The sequence below is a fragment of the Marmota flaviventris genome, chromosome 2, assembly GCF_047511675.1.
Source record: "Marmota flaviventris isolate mMarFla1 chromosome 2, mMarFla1.hap1, whole genome shotgun sequence".
Classification (NCBI taxonomy): Eukaryota; Metazoa; Chordata; class Mammalia; order Rodentia; family Sciuridae; genus Marmota; species Marmota flaviventris.
In genome coordinates, this window is record NC_092499.1 from 172,822,959 (window position 1) to 172,846,787 (window position 23,829).

General features: G+C 41.5%; 1 pseudogene; it reads left to right on the plus strand.

The window, feature by feature from the left end:
- Window positions 1-22,186: 22,186 nt before the first annotated feature.
- On the plus strand, window positions 22,187-23,582 carry LOC114107632 (ENTH domain-containing protein 1 pseudogene; annotated as a pseudogene).
- The last annotated feature ends 247 nt before the right edge of the window (window positions 23,583-23,829 follow it).

A 23,829-nucleotide genomic window follows, 5' to 3' on the forward strand; every position in this document is an offset into this window, starting at 1 on the left:
ATTATTATTGGTCTCTATTTTTTTAGCCAATTTTTCATTTTCTTTTTTTTTAATTTTCCATTTTCTTTTTTCATGATACTAAGGATTGAATCAGGGGCCTTCTACTACTGAACTACATCTGCAGCTGTTTTTACTTTTTATTTTGAGACAGGGTCATACTAAATTGCCCAGACTGTTCTCCAACTTGTGGTTCTCCTACCTCCGAATCCTGAGTAGCAGGGATTACAGGTATGCACCACCATACCCAACTCCAAAAAGATGTTTTTTAAAAGCAGTTAAAACCAAAAAGAGAATTTAGTGGGATGCATCATTACAAAGAACATCAAAATTGAGTGTTTCTACTATAGTAGAAATAACATTTAGTTAACATGTATTTATCTTAATGTTTAATAAAATCTCATTCACAATAGCTATAAAACAAAGTACTTAGGGATTAAATTACTAGGAAGTTACTGAATATATTTGATTAAAATCTTAAACCTTGTATGTAAAGAAATATTTTATTGAACTAGTAAGCCTCTATTGTAAAGAAATATAAATTTGGCGCTGGGGTTGTGGCTCAGAGGTTAGAGCGCTCCCCTAGCATGGGTGAGGCCCTGGGTTCGATCCTCAGCACCACATAAAAGTAAATAAGTAAAATAAATATATTGTGTCCAACTACAACTAAAAAATAATTTAAAAAAAAAGAAATATAAATTCATCTAAAATTCAATTCCACTTAATGCAATTCACATAGGAGGAGTAGGAGGGACTTAACAAAGTGAATCTGGAATCTACCTAGAGATCAAGAATATAATTGCCAGAAAAGATTTCAAAGGAGATTCTTTTTTTTTTTAAAGAGAGAGAGAGAATTTTTAATATTTATTCTTTAGTTTTTGGCGGACACATCTTTGTTTGTATGTGGTGCTGAGGATCGAACCTGGGCGGCATGTATGCCAGGCTAGCGTGCTACCGCTTGAGCCACATCCCCAGCCACTCAAAGGAGATTCTTAAGGTATACTTACTTACTCTGACAGTAAATGGCATTATGAAGTCACAGAAGACAAAACAGTGATTCAGTGGAACAGAAAGAGTATCCAATAGGAAGCCCAAATATCAATAATAATTTAGCATATTATAATTGGGCAATTGAAATCACTAGGGAAAAAAAATCACCAGGAAAATGGTGGATTGTTCAATAGGTGGTGTTGGAATAACTGATGAAAAAATGTACTTCCATAGGAAGAAATGGTAAGAACCAGGCTTTGAACCTGTGATCCTCCTGCCTCAGCCTCCCACACCACTGGGATTATAGGTGTGTGCCACCAATGTCTCATGCCTGGCTGACTGACGTTCTTTAAATTCATTTATTCATTCTCTCAACAAACATTTACTTATATAAATAAATAAATAAATAAATAAATTAAACAATAAATAAATAAAAATTAAAAATAGGTCTCTTTCTAAAAGATTGGGTAAAATTTCAAGATGGCGACAGAACATTAAACCTCCAAAGTGTAGGTCATTATGTAGGTCACACAGTACTGATACTGGCCCTCACTGTGACCAATTAATATGTTGGCATCTTTTATTTTCATCTGTGTCAAAAGATTAGTAATTTCCTTACTAATCAGCCCAGATTTTCCTTCCCCAGCACAGTGAGGTTGATGTCTGTGGTCCCCTCATAATGTCATTGCTCAAATATTATCCCCCCCAATCTCTTTAACCTGATTCTGATTTTTTTCCTCCCTAGTTCCTACCAACATCTATCATATCTTCCTCATTTATATTATTTCTGTATATTCTCCCCACTAGATTGTAATCCACAAAGGGCACAGATTTGTGCCTGTTTGGTCACTGTGTGTGCCTGTCAGACACCAGCTGATAAGTAAATGTTTGTTGAGAGAATGAATAAATGAATTTAAAGAACGTCAGTCAGCCAGGCATGAGGCATAGTGGCTCACACCTATAATCCCAGTGGTGTGGGAGGCTGAGGCAGGAGGATCACAGATTCAAAGCCTACCTCAGCAACTTAGACCATAAGCAAGCTAGTGAGACCCTATCTCAAAATAAAAAGGGCTGGGGATGTGACTCAGTGGTTAGGCATCCTTGGATTCAATCCCTGGCACCTAAATAAATAAATAAAAATTAAAAATAGGGCTTGGGTTGTGGCTCAGTGGTAGAGCTCTTGCCTAGCACACATGTGGCACTGGGTTTGATCCTCAGCACCACATAAAAAAACAAACAAAATAAATTTATTAAAAATAAATAAAGAATGTCAGAGAATATGTCAGGCATCTACACATTAGCAGTTCCATCCATCCAACAGTATTTCATGGTTGTCTCCCCAGTCATTGCCTCATACCATCCTCTGGAGTTTAAAAATCAGAGTACAGGATCTGCCCCAGGACACTCCCTGTCCAGTAAAGGGAGCTTGGGCAATGCCTGAAATCCTGACAGCAGTTCTGAAACATGATATTAGAGGATGTCATGAAGTTGGGCCCCATAAGGAAAGTATTCTTTTTCTTTTCTATTTATTTATTTATTTATTTATTTATTTATATATGATACTGGGGATTGAACTCATGGGTGTTAGGCACTGAACAACATCCCCAGCCCTTTTTATTTTTTATTTTGAGAGAGAGTCTCACTAAATTGCTGAGGCTGGCTTTGAATTCTCAATCCTACAGTCTCAGCCTCCTGAGCCACTGGGATTACAGGCATGTGCCACCGCACCCAGCTCTTTTATTTTTTAAATCAACTTTACCCAGCACAATTTATGTAACCATAAAATGCACTCATTTTAACTCTACCGCTTGATGCATTTAGATACCTTTATACATCTACATTCTACCTGATTTTTAAAAAATCATTGTAAGAAAACATAACATTAAACTTAAGTATTTTTAGTGTATAGACCAGTAGTGTTAACTATATTCAAATTGTTGTGCAGCATCTTCAAAATTTTTTAATCTTGCAAAACAAGCTCTATACTCCGGAAACATTAATTCCCTCTTCTCCCCACCCCCAGAGGAAGAGTTTCTTTTTGATTCATCCTTATAAATGGAGCATTCAGGATATTTAAAGAACTCCTTAAAATGACCTCAAAATAGGGCCACTTCCAAAAAGGGCCTATGAATCATTCAGAACTCTGAAGAGTGCAAATTAAAAAAAAAAAAAAAAAAAAATTCCACTCAAGTCAGCCAGAGAGTTTAAGAGAATTTGGAGACTCTATACCTGAATAGTCCTATCCAGGGCTCAAATGTTGTCACCAGGCCCAGCTTCTCATTATGACTCAGCTGACTACAGATGTTTTCTCCTTTCCTGTGCAAGTTGGGAATAGTAACAGTGGCTATGGGCTAGGTCCTTCCTCTTTCAAAGACTTCTCTTTTGGGGGCTTCCATGAAGGAGTTCCACCACCACTATGACTTTTTTTCCCCCTGGAAACCCAAGCACATGCCTCCTTAGATCTCTGCTGGATCTGTTTGGGTTTCCTGGTCATAACAGCCAGGGGACTGAGTCCGTTTTGTGGGAAACCAGTTAAAGTTACTATGCTGCTTTGCCCCTATTTTTCATCAGACTCTGCAAAGAGGCTGAAATAGATCCTCAGGATGCTCTAAGCTTATGTTCTTATAGTGTTGTGACCAATGAGGACAAAGGCTCTCTCCTACCAACTTCAGGTCAACAGGGTTTGTGTGTCCTTTCCTAGAACATTTCTGTGGCAGAAATGGGGTCCTGCAGAATCCTCAAGCACTATGCCATTAGAAAGTGGGTAAGCATTTCCCAAATGATAGCGGCACGGTTCTGATCAGACAAAACAGTAAATGGTGACTGCACTTGCATACGGTCAGCTGCATGTGCAGAGGCCAAAAATAATACTAGCTTAAGATAGAAATTGTTTTAAACATGAAATTTTTCAGAACTGTAAATGTATTTGTGTACATCACACTCTCCTAGGTAGGATACAGATTGATTCACACATACTGACAGCTTCTAGCTGAGTGTTTACAGAAAACCAGTTTAAAAATGTTACCTTCTCCTGCCCTCGCCTTGGCAGTTTTCCTATATCTAAGGAGATCTGCTATACATTTGGTCTTTTTTTTTTTTTTTTCAGTGTGTTTCTACCAAAAAAAAAAAAAATGTGTTGGAGGGCCCAAGCAGGGTCAACTCTGGAGAGGAAGTAACAGCAGCCACAGAGCTGCCTCTGCACGGCTGCGGACTAAATTGATTTGACTGAAGTCAACATGCTGGAGAGTTGGTTTATTTCAGATGCTGATGGGCTAGGAAAAGAAATCTAACCATTCAACAGACGCTTGGGAATTCTTAGGTTTTTGAGCAGGGAAGCAATAAAATTAAAATTTGTAGGAAGATTATTTCTGGTGGTTGGTATGACAGATTGGGAATGTAGAGAAGATGTACAAAATCAATGAAAGTCATTTTAGTGACCAGCCAAGTGGTGCTGAGGTCAAAATGTTCTCTTTACATTTTCATATTTGGCAGGTTAGGAGGGACCTTAAAAACACATGTGGCAGGCCGTGGCCGTGGCTCAGTGGTAGAACTCCTGCAGAGCATGTGTGAGGTACTGGGTTCCATCCTGGTACCACAAATTAAACATAAATAAATAAAAGTATTAAAAAAAAAAAAACGCATGGCAGTACCTGTAAGTGAGTATGGTCATAGTCCTTTAAAAACAACCTTAGACAATAAACATCTATTCCTATAATTAAGGTGGACCCTCCAGGGTCTCTGCAATCTGAATATCTCATTATTTTTTCCTCCAATTATTTCTTAGTCTCAGTTTCCATTCACAACTATTTCTGTGGGAACCCCTAGATCATCCATGATCCTTTCCCTGACTCCTAGACCTGGGTTAAGCTGTCTTTGAGAATATCACAGAGCCACATGAGGATGAGTATTCTAAGGGGCATTCTGGGCACGTAGGTGGTTCTAGTGCAGCCCAGTAGAGGGCCAAGGCCGGTTGGCTTTGTTCAGCCCAAGTGTGGGACTGTCAGTTCTTAAATGAGGAAGGAAGAGCATGGATGAGTCAGTGCTTTCTGGTGTTTAATTTCTGGCCTGATTTCCTATAGAAGGGACTTGAAAACCTCCAGGTCAGCATCTCCCCATCCCAATGCTGTATGTTGTTTTAGTGAACTTAGAGGCCAAACCTAGTATTTCCTGGGTCTTGTGATAATCACAACAGCATTGAGGCAAACCACTGTCCCTACTTGGGTGACCCAGTTTTTACATTTTTGGTGCTTAATTTTCTCTTTATTTTCTTCCCAACTTTTACTTTTTTTTTTTTTTTTTTTTTAAGAGACAGGGTCTTGTATGTTGCCCAGGCTGACCTGGAACTCCTGGGCTCAAATGATTCTCCTGCATCAGCGTCCCAAGTAGCTGGAATTCAACTTTTACTTAAACATTGCAAAAACAATAAAAATTTGTAAATAAAATTAATCATCCCAAATTCACTCTTCTAACACATTTGATGCATATTTCACATATTGTATCTTTTTTTTTGTCATGGGAACATATTTTTTGAACATAGTCAGACTCATAGTACACAGGCTATTCTGCATATATTTTTTTTTTTTGGGGGGGGTGGTGCTGGGGATTGAACCCAGGGCCTTGTGCATGTGGGCAAGCACTCTACCTAGCCCTCATTTTTTTTTTTTTTTTTTTTTTTTACAGTACTGGGGATTGAACCCTGGGCCTCACCATATGCTAGACAATACTATTTATTTATTTATTTTTTATTTTTGGTACCAATGATGGAACCCAAGGATGCTTAACTACTAAGCACATCTGCAACCCTTTTTATTTTATTTTGAGACAGGGCCTTGCTAAGTTGCTTAGAGCATTGCTAAATTGTTGAGGCTGGTTTTGAGCATGTGATTCTCTTGCCTCAGCCTCCGGAGCCGCTGGGACTACAGTTGTGCACTACCATATCCAGCTCTGCCTATCAATTTTTAAATTTGACATTAAGAATATTCTCACATATATGTTCAGTTTCCAGCACCTCAAAAACAAAACAAAACAACAACAAAAAATTATATCCCAGATTGCTGGGTGTAGTGGTACACTCTTATAATCCCAGCCGGTCAGGAGGTTGAGGCAGGAGGATCACAAGTTTGAGGCCAGACTCAGCAACTTAGCAAGATCCTGTCTCAAAATAAAAAGGATGGGGGGCTGGGACTGTGGCTCAGTGGTAGAGCACTCTCCTAGCATGTGTGAGGCACTGGGTTTGAGCCTCAGCACCACATAAAGATAAATAAATATATTGTTCATCTACAACTAAACAATAAAGTTATTTTAAAAATAAAATTAAAAAATAAGAAGGATGGGATGTGGCTCAGTGGTAAAGTGCTCCAGGTTTAATCCGCAGTACAAAAAGGCTGGGGGGAAAAATCCCTAGTTTGCTTGGCAGTTTCCATAACCATATTATTGAAAAGATAACTAAAAAAGGTTTTATAAATAATTTTTTAAAAATTACTGTTCTTCTCAACATTTTGTCTCATCTTTGTATCGCTAGGAAAAAAACATCTACCTATAATACAAATACTTGCATTTACCACACATAGGCAAATAAATAACCATACACACAATCTCTACATTTTCTGTATATCTCTTTTTCTAAATGCACATATTGGTGTCTATATTTGGCTTGCTATGTACATGTTTATATCACTGTAATTATCAATATAGATTTCCCAGTATGTACATTCAAGTCCCCATCTTTCTCCAGCTGCACCCAGCCACACCCATTTCTGCATCTGCCTGTGTATTTTGTGCTCTTGATTGCCCCTGCCCTGCATTAGGCCACATACAGGCCAGCAAAGCATACTTCCTGAGCTGAGGCATTCACTCATGACTGGATCAAATATATTCCCACTCTCAAGTTTCATCATTTCCTGGGCATTTAGAATGCGATCATCTGACTTTCCAGTATCTCCTGACAACCACTTCATTGCCATTCACCTGGAAATGGGGCTCCTGGAAAACAAAGAAAAACAAATAAAAAGTGCATACATCTTCTGAGAAGCCTGTTTGTTTTCTTTTGCCACATTTGCTCCATAGCAACAACAACAACAAAAATAAAAACAAAACAAAGCAAAGAAAGAGAACCAACCAATAAATGAAACCTACCAGGTTATTTGCACAGAGTGAACAAAAATTGTTTCATGCAAATATTTGTTGAATCTTTACCCACTCCATAATTAAATACTGCTTTCCACTTATATCTGGATGAATGGAAGCACTGCAGTGGAAGGTGCCAGATGTCATCTGCCACAGTCCTTAGCACAATCTGAAACAGGAGAGGGGCCCAGAAGACAAGCTGAGCTATGCTTTCTCTCAAGCAAGATTCCTGTGTGACCAAGACAACTTCTTGGGGCTTTTCTTTTTGTCTGGTTATCTATTTCTGCATTGCAAATGACCCTAGCACTTAGTGAGTAAATGATTGGTTTTGTTCTTATGGTTGTGTGAGTTGACTGAGCTCAGCTTAGCAGTTTTCACTTGGGATCTTTTGTGTGGTTGTGTTCGGATGTTGTTTAGGGATGCAGTCATCTGAAGACTTGATTGGATCCAAATTTCAGAGAGCTTCTTACATGGCTGGTACTTGATGCTAACTCTACTGAGAACTTAGCTAAGGCAATGAGCTGAGAAGCCTTCCCAGGTGATGTGGGCGTCCTCTTGGCATGGTGGTTGAGGTCTGAGAGGGAGAATCTCAGCAGTGAATATTTCAAGGTGGCCACATGAGAGCCATAAGGCATCTTAATATTAGGTGGAACTTGACACAGGCAACACCATTTTGAAATATACCACATAATAGAATAAGAGTTGCCTCACTCTGACTCAGCCTGACCTTAAACTCTAGACAGTACCCCATTGTCACACAAAGAAAGGAAATTGCTATCTGGGACTAAAATCTCGAAAACACATGGTTCCACATGGAACAGTGACCACCTCAAAGAATAGAAATGACGACCAAAAGGACCCTTCCGTGACAACCCTCTGGCAATGCCTAAACCATAAAAAATTCCCTCACTCCCTCATGCTCCTTCAGCTACCCAGGCTGTAAGCAGAAGATGGGTCTCAGTCTCCACTGGGCCCCCTCCACAGGTTTGTCCCAAATAAACCTCTGTTGAGCTGCCTCCCTTCTCTCTTCTTTATTTCCTTCATTCACTTCTTTCCTTACACTTAAGACTGAGTCTTGAATATCCAAAATGTCCCTTCCACTCTAAATCACTGAGCCAGTCCTGATTGAAAGGAAGGGGAATTAGACGGTACCTCTTGAAGCAAATTGCAACATTAACATATAAGGAAGGAAGAAAAAGGCAGCAGCAGTCCTCTTCAAAGACAGTTGACAGATCATCAGCAACCAAGCAGTAAACAAGTAGATCTACCTTAAACTCCTACCTCATACAGACCTTTGGGAGATACTATGGTGGCACCCAAATACATAAGACATGGTTTCCTAACAATTAAGATCCCTTGTGGGAACAGAGTGGTGGCACATACCTGTAACCCCAAAGGCTCCAGAGGCTGAGGCAGGAGGATCACAAGTTCAAAGCCAGTCTCTGCAACACAGAGGCACTAAGCAACTCAGTGAGACCCTGTCTATAAATAAAATACAAAATAGGGCTGGGGATGTGGCTCAGTGGTCAAGTGCCCTTGAGTTCAATCTTTAGTACCACCCCCCTCCAAAAAAAAAATTTCCCTTGTGGGTTGAAGAGGTGAGACCAATCCAGGCAAATCTTATGGTGAAATTAAGAGGTAGTTTCTCTCAGAGGATCAAAGCCACTTACAGGCTGGCCATATCACCTACCAGGATCCTGTGGCCATTCTGCACATGATTAGATACCCCACAGGAAGGAGTCCCAAAAGAGGACTCAGCTCAAGGCTCCCAGAGAGAAGAGGAACAAAGACATCACCTGATGTGGTGCCTGGGGGTGGTAGTGCCTCCGAATATGTTAAAGGGTAACAGGGAGGAAGAGCATGAGGAAAAGATTAACATTAAACAAAGACGAGTGGGGGAAGAGAAAGGGAGAGAGAAGGGAAAGCATATGGAAATGGTAGGAGACCCTCAATGTTACACAAAATTACATATAAGAGGTTGTGAGAGGAAAGGGGGGGGGGAACAAGGGAGAGAATGGAACAACAGCAGATGAGGTAGAGAGGGAAGATGGGAGGGGAGGGGAGGGGGGATAGTAGGGGATAGGAAAGGTAGCAGAATACAACAGTCACTAATATGCCATTATGTAAAAATGTGAGTGTGTAACCGATGTGATTCTGCAATTCGTATATGGGGTAAAAATGGGAGTTCATAACCCAATTGAGTCAAATGTATGAAAGATGATATATCATGAGCTTTGTAATGTTTTGAACAACCAATAAAAAGAAAAAAAAAGAATATGTTAAAGGGGCTAACCTACCACTGTCCTAGGAATAAGTATTTGAGAGGTGCTAAGCAACTCAGTGAGACCCTGTCTCTGAATAACATACAAATGACTCTGTTGGAAACTGTAGCAGAGAAGCTTCCCCTTCTGAGAACAGGATATGTGGAGGGAATGTCATAGATGCCTGGAGAGCAGGTAAAGGGGTTCCCATCTTTCCTCTCACCCCGATGCACCTTCTCCCATGAATGAAGAGAATGTTGCAAGCCCCATCGTTCCTGTGGGCAGGTGAGTCTCTTCCTCTTACCGTCTTTGCTGTTGACAGGAATGCTGAAGAAAATAGGATGTTTATAGTCTCCCAAAAGGACTGCCATGTGGTACACATACCTGGAGGCCCAGTCCTGCGTCAACTCTCCCCATTTCCTTAGTAACAGAACCAATCCCCAATCTTAGCTGAATATGGCCACCAATATAAAAACGTTTCCCACCATCCCTTGTAAGTATGGTCATGCGACTAAGTCCCGGCCTACAGGATGTAGGTGAAAGTTGTATGGGAAAGTTCCTTAAAAGGAGATTGTCAGCTGTAAGATGCCCACCTGCCGCAGTCTGGCTGGGCACAAAATAACCGAGCCACCACAAAAACTTGTAGATTCCAACAGCAACTCTTTATTCCCGAACTCTCACCGACACTCTACACGCACGTTCTGGGAAAATACACTGCCTCTACCCGGCTCCACACACCAATTCTCTCTGAATCCCGCGAGAACTCAACGGGAACTCAAGGAGCGGGCGCCTGAGGCAGCAGGATATGCCGTATTCCCAGCAAGATCCACCCTAAACCTGGACCCACCCTAATCCAGCAGGATCCTCCCTAAACCCGGATCCACCCTGGTCCTTGAGCAGGGTCACCTTTCTCAAACATTCATGCAATGTCACTGCAAATGACCTGGGTCCAAGGCAAGCCCATTTCCACAATGGAGAGTCCTCCCTCTAAGCAACATTGGGTAGGCTGACAAGGAAATTGCCGTGCCTCATTCCTACTTGGCTATGGCTCTCAGCACCCACCCCCAGGTGCTGGGGATGGAACTCAGGGCCTCACATTTGCTAAGCTTTATCACTGAGCTACATCCCTGGCCTGCAAAGAGTTTTTTTTTTTTTTTTTTTTAACCTTTCTGCCTACCTGGGATACAAATGTAATCACTGGAGCTGTGGTATGGGTTTTGCAATCATGAAGAATTTTTTTTTAATTTGTTTTTTAGTTGTAGGTGGACACAGTATCTATTTTATTTGTTATGTGGTGCTGAGCTTCGAACCCAGTGCCTCACGCATGCTAGGTAAGGGCTCTACCACTGAGCCACAACTCCAGCCCTTGAAGAAGTTTTGATGATGGATGGTAGAGCAAAAACTTTAAGAACCTGAGTATTGTTGACTCTGTGGCAAATTCATCCACGGTATGGTGGACAGTTTCTAGACATCTGACATATCCCCAGTTCAAAAACCTCCAGAATTTCTCTAGCACCACAGGCACTTATCCAGCTCAGGAACAGTGCTAGTCTGGATCTACTAGTACCCCTCCTTCCCTGTCTCATTCTCTACTTGGAATCGCTTTTGAACAAACTACCTGCATCCAGAATACACTTTTGCAGAAACCCAAGATGGGACAGTGTGCAATATTAGCTTCATCTTGAAGTCCATGGAAGCATTTTGAGGTTTTAAATCGGGACTTGCATGTATATGGGTTGGCAGCAGTGGAGCCTAGAGATGGAGGCAAAGGATTGGAAACAAAGAAGTCAGTGGGGAGATGAATATATTCATGTCCGTGAAGGGTGACAGGAGCTGACCCATGTCAGTGACATTCTGTCTTTTCCCAGGTGTATCCTCCTGAATCAGGTGTGAGTAGCACCAAAGGAGTTCCCCTGGGTGTGTATGGGGTTCCGATGTTTGCGTCTTTAAAGAAATGCTCTTTTTGCTCTGCTCCCCAGCCTTCTTTTCTTTTCTTTTTTTTTTTTTTCTGGGATGCTCTGGAACTCTGGGAGGAGAAAGAAGCACTCCACGTTTTCCATCAGAGAAAGACAGTGTCCTCCAAACAAGAGTGACTCACCCTGCCTGGCCGGTGGAGTGGCCCAAGGCCAGGCCATGGGACTTGGCTGGCCAGTTTCAGTCCAGTCCAGAAGGAGGCAAGCCAGTGTGGCAATGATGTGTCGCCTGCTTACTGGTTTACTGGCCTTGGCTGGCCTGACCATGACTGAGCAAGGCTGTGAGGTTTTCCAGTCTGCGCCAACGTGGATGTGTGGGCAGAAGAGAGCCCGATTGCCCGAGCTGGGAGCTCTGTAGACAAATTCTACTACATGGCGGGTCCCATCCAGCCTTGCTCAGGTCAGCCCCGGCTTCTCTGGTCATCCCAGGGATGGGGACGGGGGTCCCCAGTACAACTCACCACCCATGATGGCATTGCCTGTCTCCAGTGCAGCTCTCATGTGAGCTACAGTTGTGGTCTCTGGTATGGCAGGGGCATGACTTGCACCCCACACAGCCAGTGAGTCAGATTCGGTTCGTGGGCTAGTCACTTCCTGACCTTGGTGTGTCCCCAAAACCAGAGCTCTGCTCCCGAGCCCAGTCATTAAACAGGCCCTGGCTTTATCCTAATCATTTCAGAAATATCCTCACATTTATCCAGGGGATCTGGGAAGCTGGTGAAAGCGAGGAGTGGCGACAGGCTCTGCTCCTGTCTCCTGGCCTCTTCCAAGTCCAGGAAAGCAAGCCTTGCTCACTGCTGCTTCTCTCCTGCCTGCTGACCTTGAAGAGATCGCTAGAGCAACTTCATGGACCCTAATGACAAGGGCCATTGGTAGAAGGTAACACACAGGTAAGGGAGGTGGATCACGAAAACCTTAGAAACGAATTTCTCTGCTCCAATCCCTCAGGACAACCAGTCCTCTTCTCCTGACAAACGGTCCATTTCTCAGCCAGCAACAGAGCCTGCCGTGTCTCTTTCTCATGTCGTGATTCATGCCATTCATGGGTCATTCTGATGTGTTAGCCAAGTCTTCCTTATAATGAGACCAAACCTACCTTCCTATACCTGTTTTTAATCTTTTCATACATTTATTGGACATTTGCTTTTTATTCACACCCACAGACACGAACCCTCAACATACCTGAGCCGTTGTCATGTGTTATAGTCCCAGCTACTCAGGAGTCTGAGGCAGGAGGATTGCTTTAGCCCAGGAGTTCATGGCAAGTCTGGGCAACACTGCAAGACCCCATCTCAAAAAAGAAGAAGGAGAAGGAGAAAGGGGAAAAAATAAATCATGCCTTTTTTTCCCTAAACTTTTCAAAACTTATTGCTATAAAGTTGTGCCTACAGTTTTTAAAAAACATATGTTCTGCCCTTCAATAGATGAATGGATAAAAAAATGTGGCATTTATACACAATGGAGTATTACTCTTCATTAAAAAATGACAAAATCATGGAATTTTCAGGGAAATGGATGGCATTAGAGCAGATTATGCTAAGTGAAGCCAGCCAATCCCTAAAAAACAGATGCCAAATGTCTTCTTTGATATAAGGAGAGCAACTAAGAACAGAGTAGGGAGGAAGAGCATGAGAAGAAGATTAACATTAAACAGGGACGAGAGGTGGGAGGGAAAGGGAGAGAGAAGGGAAATTGCATGGAAATGGAAGGAAACCCTCATGGTTATACAAAATTGCATACAAGAGGAAGTGAGGGGAAAGGGGAAAAAAAACAAACAAACAAGGGGGAGAAATGAATGACAGTAGATGGGGTAGAGAGAGAAGATGGGAGGGGAGGGGAGGGGAGGGGGGATAGTAGAGGATAGGAAAGGCAGAGAATACAACAGACACTAGTATAGCAATATGTAAAATAGTGGATGTGTAACCGATGTGATTCTGCAATCTGTATATGGGGTAAAAATGGGAGTTCATAACCCACTTGAATCAAAGTGTGAAATATGATATGTCAAGAACTATGTAATGTTTTGAACAACCAACAATAAAAATTAAAAAAAATAAAATAAATAAAAACATATGTTCAAATACTTGTGCTTTGGTCTTCTTTCTTACTATGGGTATTATTTTTGGTTTCTTCCTTTTTTACTTAATTCACACTTTTCAAAAAATGTTTATTATTTTTCTTTTGATGAACTGGTTTGATCAACTTTATCATTAGGTTTTGTCTTTATTTTATCGATCACTGCCTTTACCTCTAGTCACTCTGGATATGCTTGCTTTAGATTTGACTTGCCATTCACTTTCTAGCTTCTTAGGTTGGAAACCTAATTCACCTAACGTCAGTCTCTCTCGTGCTGTCACCACACACACACATGAGCATTCATTTTCCTGAGTACATCTTTGACCTCATCTCCCAGATTTTGACATGTAACTCTTTAATTATGGCCTATTTCTGAGTAGTTTATAACTTGTGTTATTCCTTCTGAAACCCAAAATTATTTAGAAAGTTTTTATAAAAATTTTCAGGTTAAACTTGGGGTTTAAATTTTTGTTATTAATTTTTAATTCTATTGCATTGTGATGAGATTTTTTTCCTACCTCTGTAACTTTATTTATTTATTTATTCAGTTAGAGATGTGTTTTGCTGTACTGGGTATTGAACCGGGGCCTTGTGCATGCTTGGTTAGCACTGAGCTACATCCCCAAACGTTTTTCTTTTATTTTGAGACAGAATCTTGCTAAATTAGTGAGGCTGGCCTCAAACTTTCCATCCTCCTGCCTCAGCCTTCCAAGTCACTGGGATTATGGTGTACACCACCACACCCAGCTAATTAAAAATTTTGTTAATTAGTATTATTATTTTGTGAGCCTGTGCATGCGTGGCAGGGACTCTACCGCTGAGCCTTTAATCCACTTCTTCAGGTCTGTTTTGTGGTCTCCCTCTGAGAAATTTTAGGTCCTCCTTCCAGAATGTGCAAATAAATATTTTATCACTTGGGAATTGAATCAGGGCCTTGTGCATGCAAGGCAAGTACTCTACCAACTGAGCTATATTCCCAGCCCCCAACGAATATTTCATAGCAGTTACATAATGATCCCTGTGGAGGGAGGGGAGTGTGAAGTCCTCCCAAGAAGACTTTTCAATCCTCTGGGGACTTAAGGATTGAAATGCCCTTCCCATCCCTTTCCTCCCCATCGTTGTCATCATGCATTGAGACAAGAAAGAAAGAGCCTCTCTAAGTGGTGTGCCCTCACTGTCTTCTCCGTCCATCTCCACACACCTGTGACTATCTCCACGTGCCCTGCCACACAGTTACCTATGAAGTCAACTTAGTGCCCATCAAGGTGCAGGGAGTGGTGCGCCTCCTCCCTTTGGCCATGAACACTACACTTCTCTTAATGTGTTTCAAAGCTAGTGTTGTCTTTTTCATGAACCACACCCCAAACTAAAAGTCCCTAGCCAGTATTTCCCAAGCTGTGTCCTTGTAGTACATTAATAGTGCACAAAAAGTGATTGGTTTGGGAACTGCTGAATTAAACAAAGAGAACCTGGTATCTTTACTGGACACTTAGGAGAATCTATATTTTCTAGGGCATTCAGTGACTTTCAAAGAGGAGGAAAAAGCAAAGGAAGGCTTCCCAAATTAATCTGGAATGGAACCCTTCTGTGGACACAAGGTCCATGTTCTAGAAGTAAGACCATGTGCCATACTTTCTAAGATCCTATTTTCAAAAGGATTCTGTTTCTCTTGGTCAAATTTTATTAATCTCATGCCAGGAGCGGTGGCGCACGCCTGTAATCCCAGCAGCTCAGGAGGCTGAGGCAGGAGGATCATGAGTTCAAAGGCAGCCTCAGCAAAAGCCAGGTTGCTTAATACAAAATAGGGCTGGGGATGTGGCTCAGTGGTCGAGTGCCCCTGAGTTCAATTCCCAGAACCAAAAAAAAAAAAAAAAAAAAAATTATTTACTCCAATTGTCAGTCAGTTCTGCAGTCCATCCTTTCAGTGTTTTGTATCCCAATTCTACAATTCAGTGCCCACGCTGCCCGCTTAGAGATGCTTACTGTTGGCCAAATCAGATCAGCCTGCCCCCTGATCCTCATTCAATGCACAGATAACTGCTTGGAAAAGGACAGGACCAAGGTCAGAGTCTTGTAATGTGCGTCTGAAATAGGGAGGACACACGCATTTCATCCCATGGAATGACCTTGATTGATTGGTACGGCTGCCTACACCAGCACTTCTCAGACTTCCTTGAAGAGATAAATCACCTGGAAATGTAATGTTACTAAAACGCAGAATCAGATTCAGTGAGTTTGGGGTGGGATCTGAGATTCTGCATTTCTCATAAGCTCCCAGGTTATGCCGATGTTGCCAATCCTGCAACTCCATTGTGAGCAGCACGGTACTAGAGCACTGTGTTGAGAGGAATCTGAGGCTGCATCTGTGCTCAGCAGGAAAGAGTGCCGATTAATTGATGATACCTACTATGGGTCAAGAAATGAGCTGTGGACAGATGCCGTTGTTGTTGTGCAAGTGTTTCCTTATGTTGAAAATGATGGGCTATTCAAGACAGCAGAGAAAAAGAATGAGTTCTTCACACCATAAAATGTTTTGTAAGCTGAGAATTTAATGTCAGTATGTTCTATATATTCTAAATAACATAAATTCCAAGAGGTGTCATGTCGTTATAAAGGTAAGGTTGGCTGGGCATGATGGTGCACATCTATAATTCCAGTGACTCAGGAGGCCGAGGCAGGAGGATCACAAGTTCAAAGCCAGCCTCAGCAACTTAGTGAGACCTGTCTCAAAAGAAAAAGGGCTGAGGGTGTGGCTTAGTGGTTAAGCACCCCTGAGTTCAAAAAAGAAAACAAAAAGTAAGATTGTGGGGCTGGAAGTATAGCTCAGTGGTAGAGTGTGTGCTTAGCATGTGCAAGTCCCTGGTTCAAGTCCTAGCACCAAAAGGAAAACAAACAACAACAACAAAAAGGTAAGGAGAATGTACACTATTCTCCAACTTGTGTAAAATAATCAATAATTATATACTTTGAAAATGCCAAGAAGTAATAAAACTATTGCGGATGGGAATATTCTTACACTACTGGTGGAAATGTAAACTGGTATGTGACTGTGGAGAACCGTCTGGTATTACTATTAAAACCAAAAACATTTATACCCTATAACCTAGTAATTCTCCTCCTGGTACACATATGAGAGAAACTTGTGCACACATGCACCAAGACCCGTGGACAGCAGCATTTCATGTAATAAATTAAAAACTCAAATGTCCTTCAAAGAGAAATGGAATAAATTTATGATACGTTAGTGGTAAAATACTATACAATTGTGGAATTGACAAAACTATAGCTATGTGTGGATGAATCTCAGAGACAAAATGTTAATTGAAAGAAGCAATACACAGAAGATAATTCACTTATGATTCAAGTCCATAAATTTCATATCATTTGTGGAGATATTTGCAAGGGCTAAAGCTATTTTTTTTTTTTAGAGAGAGGAGAGGGAGAGAGAAAGAGAGAGAGAGAGAGAGAGAGAGAATTTTATTTTATTTTATTAGTTTTCGGCAGGCACAACACCTTTGTTTTTGTATGTGGTGCTGAGGATAGAACCTAGGCCGCACGCATGCCAGGTGAGCACGCTACCGATTGAGCCCCAAGTCCCAAGCTATTTTTTTTTAAGTGAGTAATTTACCATCATAAAAGTCAGAATCATGATATCATCTCACTCCAGTCAGCTATTATGACGACAAACAACAATAAGTATTGTCGAGGACGTGGGCATAAGGTACACTCATAAACTGCTTGTGGGACTGCAAATTGGTACAGCCAATATGGAAAGCAGTATGGAGATTCCTTGGAAAACTGGGAATGGAACCACCTTTTGACCCAGCTATCCCTCTCCTTTGTTTATACCCAAAAGACTTAAAAACAGTAGACTACGGGGACACAGCCACATCAATGTTTATAGCAGCACATTTCACAATAGCTAAACTGTGGAGCCAACCTAGATGCCCTTCAGTGAATGAATGGATAAAATAAATGTGACCTATATACACAATGGAATTTTACTCAGCAATAAAAGAGAATAAAATCATGGCATTTGCAGGTAAATGGATGGCGTTAGAGAAGATAATGCTAAGTGAAGTTAGCGAATCCCAAAAAACAAATGCTGAATGTTTTCTCTGATATAAGGAGGCTGACCCATAGTGGGGTAGGGAGGGGGAGCATAGGGGGAAGAGATGAATTCTAGATAGGGCAGAGGGGAGGGAGGGAAAGAGAGGGGGCAGGGGATTAGCAAGGATTAGACATGATTATCCAAAGTACATGTATGAAGACAGGAATTGGTGTCAACATACTTTATATACAACCAGAGATATGAAAAATTGTGCTGTATACGTGTAATAAGAATTGTAATGCATTCCATTGTCATTTTTTAAATTTTTTATATATTTTTTAATTAATTTATTTATTTAGTTAGTTTTCGGCGGACACAACATCTTTGTTTGTATGTGATGCTGAGGATTGAACCAGGGCCGCATGCATGCCAGGCGAGCGCGCTACCGCTTGAGCCACATCCCCAGCCCGTCATTTTTTTTTAAATCAGTAAAAAAAAAAAAAAAAAAAAAAATTCAGAATCATGAGCATCTACAGCAATGAGACATCATGATCGGAGAGGCACACATGGGGGGCATGGGGTGGGGAGCTTCTCATTTTTATTCCTTAACTTGAATCCTGGAGTTATCTTTAAAACTCTACCTGCAAGATTTTTTCTATTATTATTATTATTTTTAGTTGTAGATGGACACAATACCTATATTTTTATGTAGTGCTGAGGGTTAAACCCAGGGCCTCACACGTGCCAGGCAAGCCCTCTACCGCTGAGCCACAACCCCAGCTCCGTTTTTGCATTTTCTATGAACTATATACAACATATATTATATGCAACAAAATAAACTCATGTATCTAAACGTGTGTGTTGTAGACCACGTTGGTGGGGCAGAGACGCAGGAAACTGGTAATCATGATTAACTTCATAGAGGAGGCTGGGAAGTGAGGTATCTAGATGACAAAAGCTTTCCTTTTTCTTTCTTTTTTTCATCCAAACTCTGTGTGTTGGGATGGTTTCCACTCGTCTTGATTCAGCGGGCTTTTGGTGTTGCTCCTCTAAAGAAGTGTCCTTCCGGAAGCCTTGACTTTCCTCCTGAGGCCTGGCAGAGAACAGTAAAGCAGACAAAGGTCCCATTTGTACATAGCCAATGACAGAGATGATTGAAGCACATCCTGGGGATTTCACATCCATAGAGGAGGAACGGGGGGCTCTGGGCCAGGTGCTTTTTCACAAGTTTCCTCTTCTCTCCTGGAGACGGATGAAGGAGATCCTCTGCAGGAAACATGTTTCTTATGCGAAAGTTGTCACCATTGGAAAGGAAAAAGTTTACATTCCATTTTTTTTTTTTTTGTACCAGGGATTGAACCCAGGGGTACTCCATCACTGAGCCACACTCCAGCCCTGTTTTGAATTTTATTTAGAGACAGGGCCTCACTGAGTTGCTTAGTGCCTCGCCATTGCTGAGGCTGGCTTTGAACTCCTGATCCTCCTGCCTCAGTCTCTCCAGGAGCTGGGATTATAGGTGTGCGCCACCACGCCCGGCAACCATTTTTTTTTTTAGCTCAATTTGATTGTGTGCGTGTGTACGTGCGTGTGTGTGTGTGCGTGTGTGTGTGTGTGAGTGTGTTTACTGCAATTGAACCTAAGTCCTCACACATGTTAAGCATGTGCTCTACCACTGAGCTACACTCCCAGTTCTGCAGTTTGAAGATTTTTACCAATTCTTTCTATTAGAAGTAGTTAATTAGTTGGATGGAAGGGCGCATGCTTATAATCCCTGCTACTCTGGAGGTTGAGGCAGGAGGCCAGGCTGGGCAATTTAGTGAGACTATTCCAAAATAAAACTTTAAAAAAATGGTGTGTGGGGGGGGCCTGAAATATAAATACTGCAAGATATCATTTTCATTCAGGGAGATTCAAGTCATTTAGATTTTTGTCTAAAATCTTCACACTTGACATTCCAGGATGCACATTTTTCTAGACCATTCTCCTCTTGGTTTCTTCAATTAAGTGAAAAACTACATGTTCCTCCTTCCTCATGTATTTTTGCTCACATATAGGATATTTCTTCTTTTCTTTTTCCTTTTTCTTTTCTTTTCTTCTTCTTCTTTCTCTTTCATTACTGGGAATTGAACCCAGGGGCACTTTACCACTGAATTACATCCTCACTCAGCCCTTTTTATTATTATTATTTTTTTAGAGACAGGGTCTCACTAAGTTGCTGAGGCTGCCCTGGAACTATCCTCCTGTCTTAGCCTCCTGAGTCGCTGGGATTCCAGGTGTGTGACACTACCCAACTCACTAGTGTATTTCTTGAGTTGTTTTCATTTTGTTCTTTTTCTTTTCTTTTGTACTGAGGATTGAGCCCAAGAGCACTTTACTACTGAGCAACATCCCCAGTCTTTTTTCTTTTTCTTAATTTTTAATTTTGAGTCAGGGTCTCCCTAAGTTGCTGAGGGCCTCCTCACTGAATTACAGAGGCTGACCTGAAACTTGTGATTCTCCTGCCTCAGCCTCCAGAGTATCTGGGATTACAGGCTGCATCACTGTGCCTGGCAATTTTTTTCCTTGTGTGAAATGTTTTCTGTTGTGTTTTTTTTTTATTTAAACTTGGGACCACCAAGTTATAAAGATATTTTTACCTGACAGTTGTACCGCAGGTGGACTGTCAAGTTGAGAAGAGCAAATTGATATTTGTTCTCAAAGTTAAATTAATCCTTGGTAAAACCACTTAATTTATTTGGTTGTTTGCTTATTTTAGGACTAGTCCTTGACTACTATTTGATGCCTTCACCATTCTGGGAGACCTGTTTCACCAGTAGGGCTGTTACTCTCCACAACTAACAGTAAGTGCTTTTATAATGGAATAAATGGTCTTTTACATAAAAGGAGCAGGGTTGGAGATATAGCTCAGTGGCAGATTGCTTGCCTAGCATGCACCAAGGGCCCAGGTTCAATCTCCAATACAGAAAGAAAGAAAGAAAGAGAGAGAAGTTATTTTTTAAAATGTTACACTTGTTCCAGAAATTAAAATTAGCATCATTCTGTTGGTACGCAGACCCTCAGAATACACTACACACACATAAAGCTGACATTCACTGGCAGCTGAGTCCCCTCAACCTGGGTGCTGAGATTTGAGTGTGGTTTGTGTCCCCACCCTGTGTTGGAAGCTTGGTTTCAGTGTGCTGATGGTAAGAGGTGGGCAAGTGGGAGGTCTTTAGGTCTTGCCTGAGGCACTGTCCTTGGGACACATTATGGTAATTTTCATAGGACCCCAAGCTAGTTCTCCCATGAGAGTTATAAAAGAACACTCTTGGGCCACTTGGTTTCCTGTCTCACTATATGATCTCTTGCTGTCTCAGGTAATACCATCTCTCTTGAGGCCTTCACCAGAGCTGAGCAGATGCTGGTGCCAATCCCTTGAATTTCCAGAACCGTGATCTAAATAAACCTCTTTATTTCTTTTCTTTCTTCTTCTTCTTTTTTTTTTTTTTGGTGGGGGGGAGAGGAAACTGAGGCAGAAGAGTCACAAGTTCAGCCCCTGTTCTTTTGTATTTTGAGATAGGATCTCCTTAGCTTAGGGCCTCTGATAAATTGCTGAGGGGGGTCTCAAACTTGCGATCCTTCTTCCTCAGTCTCCCAAGTCTCTGGGATTACAGGTGTGGCCCACCACATCCAGCTAACCCTTTTCTTTACAAAGTATCTGGCCTCCGGTATCTCATTTTAGTAATATAAATAGACTAATGAATAGGGAAGGATTCCAATTCCCCTTTTCCCTTGAAGTTTTACATGACCATGTGACTTATTTTGTCTAACAATATAAACAGAGGTGGCATGTGTCATATCGGGTAAGAAGCTATAAACTGTCAGTGCATGTTATCCATCTTCCTTCCCCACTGTGGTGCCAACTGATGTGTGAAGCTCCTGTCAGTCTGTATAAATAAATTTACATAGTTTGGAGCTACTTAGATTTTGGAGCTGTTTGGTATTGAAGCATTACCACCTACACCAACTAAAGTGCAGTCATTGTTTTTCCAAGCACACAAATTCATGAGGGCTTGAGTTCCAAGTCAATTTTACCTTTGATGACCATCCACATTGTTTGTTTGTTTTTTGGTACCACAGATTGAACCCAGGGGCACTTAACCACTGAGTCATATCCCCACCCCTTTATTTTGAGACAGGTTCTCATTGAGTTGCTTAGGGCCTCACTAAATTTCTGAGGCTGGCTTTGAACTTGCCATCCTCTTGCCTCAGCCTCCAAAGCAACTGGGATTACAGGTATGTGCCATTGTGCCCAGCTTGGTTTTTGGTTTATTGAGGTGAGGTCTCACTGTGTTGCCCAGGCTGGTCTCAAGTGATCCTCCCACCTCAGCCTCCCTTAGTAATACGCCAGCACACCTGGTTCATACCTGCTTTTAAACCTATTCGAAGAAAAGGTAATTAACCATGAGTGATCATGAAAGATCTTTAGGCATCCAAAGGATGAAATTCAGATTAAAGTAAAATTCAGAGGGTTTGAATTTGAGCAGGGGGAAAAGGCCCTGGGCCATGGCTGGCGCACTTTCCATCAGGAAATTGATACTTTATCAACATGGAGATTGATCATTTGTATTTGGGAGCAGCAGAACTACCTGCCAAGAGTTTTATAAACCAGTAACATAAATTCCTGTTCCATTGCTCTCATGCCCCTTTTCACCTTCAAACGTGTCCTACCTATGGCATTCAGGAAGCAAGTGAAAAGCTTCGTGAAAAATTACTCAGATGCTGAAATAAAAGTCAGGGAAGCAAGTTCTCATGATTCTTGGGGTCCCTCTAGTCCTCTGATGTTGAATACCAGTGATTTGACTTTCAACACAATTTCTCTCTCGGGGATTATGAATATGCTATGGCAGAGACTCCGTGACCATGGGAAGAACTGGTGCCATGTGTATAAATCCCTTACCCTAGCAGATTATCTCATCAAGAATGGATCAGAGAAAGTTATTCATCATTGCAGAGAGGGGTTCTGTAATCTTCAAATATTAAAAGACTTTCAACACATAGATGAAGCTGGAAAAGATCAAGGTTATCATATCTGGGAAAACTCTAAGCAAGTCATAACATTGCTAATGGATGAACAGATAGATGCTGTATAAAGAGGGAAGTGGCATGGCAGACTAGAGTATGTACCTCCTACTCCATGACATTTCCTAAAGGATTACCTGGTACAGGTGATTCACCAACAGCATGTTCATCTGTCCTACAACAATAATTCCAGTACCAGCTTTTTAAGGTGGCAAGACTACGTAGAAAAAAAAAAAAGCAGGATTAAAATAAGAGCAGCATCAAGACATGCAGTTAGTTAGCTGCTGGCACTGTGTTGTCCCAGGAGATTCTACTACTCAAGTTACCTGCTTGGAAATCAACAGAAGACTCGATACTATTTTATGATGAGGATCCAAAGCCACTTTTGCCAACAGTACCTCCTTCCATTATTTCTTCAACTACTTGGTTGTCAGAAGGACAAGCAGAAGTTTCCAATCTCTGGGATGCAGATGCTATACCAACTCCCTCAGGGGAAAAAAAAATCTCTGCAGACAAATTTCCAACTATCTCTGAGGGAACATCTTCCTTTTCTACTTTATTCATGTCACCTCCTGATTCGGGCCCTCCAGAGAATTCGGTTCATTGCTTACCCCCAACCTTGACTGGATCTTCTTTCTGGTCTTTGTTCCACCAGCCATCACCTTCGGCCTCCCTTAAACATAAAGATTGACAGCCAAGGTTCCTTGCCATTTTGCTCCCAGTGGTCCATTGTTTTCTGATGAAGAGGAAAATGAACAACCTCAATCTACTGGAAATGCTTCCAGATAACTCCGATTCTGCTAAAAACAAGGCAAGTCATATTTTCAGCAGTAATTGGATAGAGTGTTCCACCAAAATGTAGACCACTTTTCTAGTTTTCAGCCAACCAAAGGCTTGTCTAGGGAACTTGAAGCAAACAATTCCATTAAAATGCTTCTAGCTGAGGTAAAAAGTACAGTAGACCACACCAGATCTGAGCATGGAGTCATCAGTAGCCATCCCGTGACCATGAATGGGAGTGGTCTGCAAACCAACAAATCTTTGTAGAACCCTTAGTCTTCTGAGGGAAGTTCATGTCAAATCTAATAATCTCAACTGAAATTTTGATAGAACTTGATGGTTCCACATCTCAAAGACTTACCGTAGCATTTTCTAGATTCCCATTACCATGGGCAAAAAGTAATTGAAGGATATGGAAAATAGGTCCCAAGGAAACTTCCTTCCACCCCAGCCCCCAAACTCCTTTCATGACCTGGCCCTGCCCACCAAAAGGGCCCATTGAAAGTAATTAACT